At 44.2% G+C, this 7,980-nt stretch overlaps 1 pseudogene across 1 annotated transcript; it reads right to left on the bottom strand.

The window, feature by feature from the left end:
* Positions 1–5,609: 5,609 nt before the first annotated feature.
* LOC311582829 (large ribosomal subunit protein uL23-like) lies at positions 5,610–7,495 on the bottom strand (annotated as a pseudogene). The gene is made up of 2 exons (XR_014783555.1): positions 7,407–7,495; positions 5,610–6,172 (listed from the first exon to the last, which is right to left on the bottom strand). The product of XR_014783555.1 is annotated as a large ribosomal subunit protein uL23-like (transcript).
* Positions 7,496–7,980: the final 485 nt, after the last annotated feature.

Here is a 7,980-nt window from a genome sequence, read left to right as displayed (position 1 = left end):
TTTTTCTTTTCTTTTCTTTATTTAATTCCCTCAAATTAATGGATGAGGTCCTGGAGATGAAGCAGCTATCCACCTTTGGAACAAGTGGTTAAGATCTGTCAGAATAGCTCGAGTGGGTTTTGAAGATGAGCGCAAATTTGTTTTTCAGAATTATTGAAGGTGATCATTCCCGGCAGTGGGGGACAATACGTGCATAGCAAAGATGCACTGTGCTTCATCAGATGGAAAGACAAACCCTGACGTACTCTTGGGGGTTGCTGGAATGGATAAGACCAACATAAGGGTACACTAAGATAAACGTGGCTTAGATTATGGAGGTCCAAGAAGACTGGCGAAGGCAGTTTCCTTTCTTAGCAAATGGGGACTGAGGAAGGAGAGCAAGAAAAAAAGAAAGAAAAAAAAATGGCAACTGCTGCCAGTCACTCCTCAGACCTCAACTTCACTCCTGTCCAGAGCTTTGCTACTTAGCCACGGAACATGGTGATCATACCTCAGAAGCAGTCTGCCAGCATTCATTAAGACCCAGGCTTAATCTCAACTGACAACATCAATGTCAAAATCAGAGCTTGGAGCTGGCGGTATTTCAGCAGAGGAGTCTTTGGAGTTTCCATAGACTGGTTCAATAAACAGTCTTGCCGTGAAACACAGGGTTTGATATTTAGAAGGGTTTTTTAGCTGGCACATCCACAAAGCTGTGGCATCCTGTCCGGCGACTAATTCCACTGTGAAATGTTGAGATACAGCTCTTAGCTCCAAGAAAGCATGTAGGTTTCTATTTGCATGCAAATTGCTGCCACTCAGGTGTGAACTACAGCAGGTAAAGGCTCTGCCAGATGGAGTAATTGGGGTAAGGCCATCCTCTTTGATAAAGGCCACAGGTAGCCACACATGCCCGTCCTTCAGCTGAGTCCTGTTTTCCACATCATCCCCTGGGGAGTAATTATTTTAATAATGGGATGCAGGGAAAGAAAATCCCATTCAACCCTGTCATCACCTAGTAAACAAAATGGTGCTAATTAGTGTAATACGGCGCCGGTGTAATGTTTGATGCAATTAGTAAATTGAGTCATAGATATTGAGAAGGGTAACAGGGGGCCTGGTAGATTGACAGATCAAAAAAAAAAACACCCCGTTGGATTTTGAGCAGGTGCAGTTTGCATCAGTGTTTAAGGCAAGCCATGGTGGTCTCAACAGCACCTTGTAGTGGTTAGGGGTGTTTGCCTCTAGACCCAGAGTTCAGTCACAGCTCCGTCCTTTCCTACAGCAGGCTCTAAGGACATCCTTATTTTTCCTCAGGGTGAACTTTGAATTGCGAGGACAATAGTAGATAATTGGGTTTCTTGGCCCTCTGACCACATGAGGAGAGTCTGGTTGAGTTAATCAATGAGCCTGATGCATAGTAAAGTTTAATGATAATGGCCACTCTGGCTGGAGCTGAGGAGCCCCACAGGATCACGCTATTTTCCGGAAGGAAGGGGGCACTATGGGAAATTTGGGAGCTGGGCATCCTATTTATCTGGTAAGAGTTGGCCTCTGGTTCCCCTTAAGCTCTCTGCTTCTTGATGATATAAATAGCTTCTATCACACGCTCTTACCACCACCATGAGCCAGGCTGCTCTGCGACCCTTCCCCACCACAATAGACAGAAACCCCTGAAACTGTGAGGCAAATTAGTCTTTCCTCCTTTAAGGTTTTTTTTTTTCTCCCAGGAACTGTGTTGACAGTGAGACAAAAGTAGCCAACACGATAATTCTAATAATTATTACTACTGTTAGTAAAGTAGCTTGGGAGCTAGGTGAAATATGTTTATTTTCCATGAATAGCTAATGTGATAATTGACTCATAGATGTCATTTCTCCAGTAAACAGAAAGCTCCTAGGGATAGAGGTCATGTATTTCTGTTATTAGCTGTTTAACATTTAGTAGGCATTCAATGAACAGATTTTTTTTTTTTTGAGACAGGGTTTCTCTGTGTAGCCTTGGCTGTCCTGGACTCCCTTTGTAGACCAGGCTGGCGTCGAACTCACAAAGATCCACCTGCCTCTGCCTCCCGAGTGCTGGGATTAAAGGTGTGTGCCACCATGCTCGGCCCAATGAACAGATCTTAACTTCACAGGTTTTTAAACATTAATAATATTTGTTGTGTTATTTATGTTTTGTCTATATCTTTTTCCTTCCTATCTCTTCCTCCTCTAGTACCTCTGTCACCACCACCATATCACTACTGTTGTTGATGCCACCACCACCACCACCACCATCATCACTATCACTATAACCATCATCATCACCATCACCACCACCACCACTTCCCTTATCACTACCACAGCCACCACCATCATCATCACCACTGTTAGTTCACAAGCAGATCCACTAGCCTGCCTCTAGGTTGCTTAGCAACCTCTGATGTCATCACCTCCTTCTGCCAGGTGTGTGCCAGGTGCTCTTCAGCTGCACACCAGATATAAAGGACTGGCCCATCACTTTGCTCTCTCTGCCTAGGTTTATTTCTCGCTCCCTGTGTTTGGTTCGCCTCCCCTGCCCCATCTCCCACTGTCTCTCTCTACCCTCATGGCCCAGTCAGGCCCTAACTCCTCTCCTCTTTCCTTCCTGAAAATAAATCTCTTTTTACCAGATCTGTTATGTATCTCTATATTTATTTTATTTTATTTTTTAAATTTATTCGTATTACATCTCTATGGTTATCCCATCCCTTGTATCCTCCCATTCCTCCCTCCCTCCCATTTTCCCCTTACTCCTCTCTTCTATGACTGTGACTGAGGGGGATTACCTCCCCCTGTATATGCTCATAGGGTATCAAGTCTCTTCTTGGTAGCCTGCTATCCTTCCTCTGAGTGCTACCAGGTCTCCCCCCTCCACACCCCCCCACCATCACCACTGCCACCACCACCACCGTTTATCTTACTTTAAATTTCATAGAGATAAAATCTGTCCCAGCAAAAGTCATGCTGAAGACTCAGAGAACAACACAGCAGATGATATTCGATATTCCCTGAGACTACCTATCTGCCTTCGACCTTTGCTACTTTTCAGATGAGTCTCCAGACTTACCCTTGACCTTGTCCTATATGAGCTAAATTTATGACTTTATGAATTAGTTTGCTTAGTCTGCATTGATCACCTCAATGGGTAGCACCCTTTCCCTCACCCAACTCTGCTGAGACTCCGGCTTTGATATTTATACTTTTTCATCTGTCACCCTGAAAAAGCCACCTAATTTCTGATGCTCATTTTTCATTTTGGTAGATGGGAGAAAAAGGCCTATCCCATTTTTGTGTGCAAATATTTCCTAAGGAGAGAAAAAGCAGGGGCCTTTTGGACATAGTCATTTCTACTAACCAGGCCCCTCTTTTCCACCGTACACACCCTTTTGGCTCTTTGAGGTGGGCCAAACGATAGTGACTGCACACCCGGCATGACACCTGTCATCATGCTTTTCCTTCACCCAAGGATTAAGCTACAGATAAGCTACAGGTAAGCTACTTACCATTTTTTCTTATTTTTGCTCTCAAAAGACTCTCTCCTCTCACTACTGCTTGGCCACTCCAGACTACTTCAAGTTCAACACAAGTCTTGTGTTTCTCCACACCAACATGGAATAAGCCCATTTCTTTCCTAAGGAGGTTTCTGGACTTAGCTCTAAGGAAATCTGAAGCCAGATAAGGCATATTTTATTTTTTCTCTTAAAAAACAAACAAACAAACAAACAAACAAACCAATAAACAAAAAAGCCCTCCAAAAAGCAACCCAACAACAACTGGAATTATAGGCAGTTGTGAGCTGCCTGATATGGGTGCTGGGAATAGAACCTTGGCACCCAGGAAGAGCAGCAAACAGTCTTAATGGCTGCATCACTTCTCAAGCCCCATTTAGAAAACAAAGTAAAATGAAAACCAAAGCCCTTCTTCATTTCCTAAAGATGCTTTCAGGCAGGACAGTCTGGTGGGAAGAGAAACCACGAAGAGGGCATCTGGGGTAGAATCAGCCCTCTTTCCCCGTTAGCAGAGCATAACCCCCATGTAAGTCCTCATGATGGACACTCAGGATGGACACTCAAGATGGACACTCTGGATGGACATTCAGGACGGAGGCCTCTGATGTCCTGGAGGCTTGGAAAGGGAGTTGAGAATCTGTTGAGTAGATTCATCTGTTGAGTAGAACTTGGGTTTGGTATGACGGGACGGCAGGCAGATTTTGAACCATGAAAAAAGATCATTTTAGAATGAATGCCAAAAAGATCTGCCTCCTAACTGATACATAGATTTTGGGAAAAAAAATTGAAAGTTGTTCATTTATCGGCTGAAAATATTGAGGAAGTTAAAGGATGAAGACATATGAAGGTATTTGTTAAAGGAACAACAGCAGCATCTCACGTCACCATCATACATTCTCCCAAGCATACCCAGCACACACACGTCCTTGTGTTGGCTGGTGTTGCAGGTTAACTAGATGCCCCCCCCACCCCCCCTGTAGGATGTGTCACCAGCACACTCTCTCCTCTGAATCTCATGTTATACCTGCAACATCTACTGGCTCATCCTCAACTATTTGCATCCCTTTGGTCCTCAGGTACATAATTTTCTGAATCATACAACTACTTTCATATTCCTGCTCAATTTCCCTTTACCTGACTCCAATCAAATCTATTTTCTGAAGAGCAGACAGACTTAAACATAAAATTCCAGTCCTGCTCTCTGTCAGCTTTTATCGACCTGTGTAGATCTTTTTCGGCTGGAGCTGGGATCTGAGGACCTGGAAGAGTGGGGCAGACTACACTCCGATGACGCAGACAACTTTACTTCAGTTTCAGTGTATTTTAACAATTTTTTTGTAATCATATTTATGTACAGAAAACTTAGCAGTGCACATTTAACCCAGTTTAGTGGCGAGTTCTATAGCCTTTGCCTTTTCCAGCTTGGCAACGCCAGCCACAGATTTAGGGATCCAGGAGGCTGCCTCCCCAGTGGTGGTGGATCTCATCCTATCTGTTGTAATGGGTCCTAATAGCTTCCACCAGCTTAGCAGAGCACCCTTGTCTTCCAACTTAACCTGTGTGAAGGCAGCAGTGGTGCAAGTCTTCCTGTGTACCAGCTGCCCCAGCCTGGCCTTTCCCTTGATGATGCAGTAGAGGGGGGCCATCTTTTCACACAGGGCAGGCAAGAAAACCACCAGCTCAATGGGGTCTACGTCATGGATAATCACCAGCAGCCGAGCCTTCTTGTTCTCCATCAAGGTGGTGACTGTATTGACCCTTGCTTGAAGGACAGGTCGTCTCTTAGTTGGGACGTCCCCTTTCCCAGCAGCTTTCTTCTCAGCATGGGCCAGTAGCCATTCTTCTTCTGCTGCTTTGTCTCTGGCCTGTGCTTGTGGGCAAGCTTAAGCAGCTGGGCCTGGGTGAACTGCTTAATGGCAGGAGGTATTTTGAGCCACGTATAGAGAATTGGCTCTTTGCTGCTGCAGCCTGACATAGTGGGGCCATTTAACGCGGCGAGTGAGATATCTCTCTCTCTCTCTCTCTCTCTCTCTCTCTCTCTCTCTCTCTCTCTCTCTCTCTCTCTCTCTCTCTCTCTCTCTCTCTCTCTCTCGTGGTGAAAAAAGTGTGTATTTAGAATTAGCCAGCTGGACTCAGTTTAGATGATCCCAATCTTGTTGGCAACATCCAGAGCATCATAATCAGGAGCCAGTCGAACGTATGCCTTCTTCTCTCCGTCAGGCCTTATCAGTAGATTGGCTTTGGCCACATCAATGTCATAGAGTTTCTTCACGGCCTGTTTGACCTGGTACTTGTTAGCCTTGACATCCGCAGTGACCACTAGTGTGTTGTTGTCCTCTATCTTCTTCATGGCTGTCGGCGCTCAGGGGGAATTTGATGATGGCACAGTGGTCAAGCCTGTTTCTCTTGGGTGTGCTCTTTCGAGGGTATCTGGGCTGCCTCCGGAGCCGCAGGGTCTTGGGCTGCCGGAAGGTGGTGACGTATGGATCTTCTTCTTCTTGGGGCCCTTCAAGCACTGCTTTCTTAGCTGTCAAGACCTTTGCTTTGGCTTCGGCTTTGGAAGGGGCAGGAGCTTCCTTCTTCGCTTTCGGCGCCATCTTGGCGAAAAGCGTGAGATCTCTTTTGGGCCGGATATCCTGCCTGATGCCGAAGTTCTTGGGCCTTTTCTCAAACAAAAGATAGGTCACTTTTTTGGCCTCCTGTTTGTTCGCCAAGGTGGGGCCCTGGGGCCACCATCTTCCCCTTGGCCCTCTTCCCCTTGGGCATCTTGCTGGGCTGGGAAAGATACTCTGTACTTTTATACACAAATGTAACGAACAAAGCAACGATACAAGAAAGGTTGCTTGAGTTCAGAAAAACACGATTGGACAAACATGTAAATAATTGCCAGTAAGCACATCCCTTGCTGGAGGGAGACTGATAAGACTCAGGAAGCTAACAAAACTTACAAGGCTCAAACACTTCATGAAAGTGACAGGATTCATAAGTTTACCCTAACAAGAGTGTGTAAGCAATAAGCAATTGCTGAGAAGGGGAGATTTTTTCTTTTTTTGGTGTGTGTGGACATTCCCAAGTTGGGTAGGGATTTCCAGAAATGTAGCTTTTCTTAGTGGTGGTGGTGGGATTTCACTCATGGTGACATGGGCCTTTGGGTGATGCAGCTACCTTTGAGCTGTACATGTTTCAGTCAATATCTCCTCACTAACAGTCCTATAAGTAACCCCAATAAACTCATTGTTTTGCCAATCTAGACTTATTGCTAATCTAGAAAGATTTATTTCTTTAGTCTGTTGTGGTGCCTTCTCTGAATGAATCTATGTTCATATCTCCCCAGGAAAAGTCCTTCAAAAGACATATGTGATCATGTGAAACACCAGAGACAATCACACATGGGAATAGTAGATGTAAAAGTGTTTAGAAAAAAATTCATGGATGAAAAGACATTCAAATCTGAAAAGCTTCTACTCAATGACTTACTAGTGATTTTTAGTGAGAATTTGAAGAAAAAGGTCAATTATTCTATTACAGTTTTAGAACCTCTTAGACAGTTTTGAAACATGGCAGTGTGAGAATTATTATCAAAGGCATTAGAGCCCCAAGGAAGTCAGCAGGACATTTCCCCCCTTAATGATAAACCTTCTGAACCATTATCCTGTTAATTTGAAATATTTTAAGTAGTGGTTCACTTACTATTCCCCTTGTATGAATATTCTGCTAATGCCTAATTGAAGTGTCAAGGAAACTTTTTTTTTCTGATCTAAAGCTTGCACTTTCCTTTTCTTAATTCTAACCCATTACTCTTACTTAGATCTTGGTCCTGTTAAATATACACTCTCCATGTTGAGCCTCACCCGTGTCAGCTGTGTGTCTGGAGTCAGTGAACTGGTCCTTTTACCTTCATCCTGGTCCTTTTCTCCAGCTGAACTCTGTGAGCCACCTCTACGGAGACACAGAGAAGCCTTTATCACTCCTGTTGTTCCTTCCCACCCCCATAGAGTGCCTCATCTCATCCCCATAGCAACCAGGTGAGGTGGGCATTCTGAGTCTCATCTTAGTGGTGTGAAAGTTGGCTTTGATGGGAGGTCTGATTCAGATGGGAGATTTGAATCTCAGAGTTGTCTTATGTATCCCAAATTCTGGTTTCTCTTACATCAGTGAATTATAGAATTTCTTGGCTGCCATTTTACAAAATTTAAGCTCCTACTAACTTTTTATTCTAACTCCTTGTCTCTTTCAGGAACAGTGCTTTAGAAGCCTCTTAATAGATGATGCCATAAGACTGTTTTTATTCTTATAAACTTCTTTTCCCCAATCACCCCACCCACCTGGCACATCTTGTTTTAAATCCTCATCTTTCTATGTTGCATTTAAGGTTATTTGTGTGAATCTGGCTATCCTTACCTCTGTAGGTTCCTTGGATAACTTAGCAATACTTAACGGTGTTTGAAATGCCGCACACATTAGCATTT

Source organism: Acomys minous (genome assembly GCF_964271855.1).
Source record: "Acomys minous genome assembly, chromosome: 14".
Classification (NCBI taxonomy): domain Eukaryota; kingdom Metazoa; phylum Chordata; class Mammalia; order Rodentia; family Muridae; genus Acomys; species Acomys minous.
This window is presented reverse-complemented; position numbering and strand designations above follow the sequence as displayed.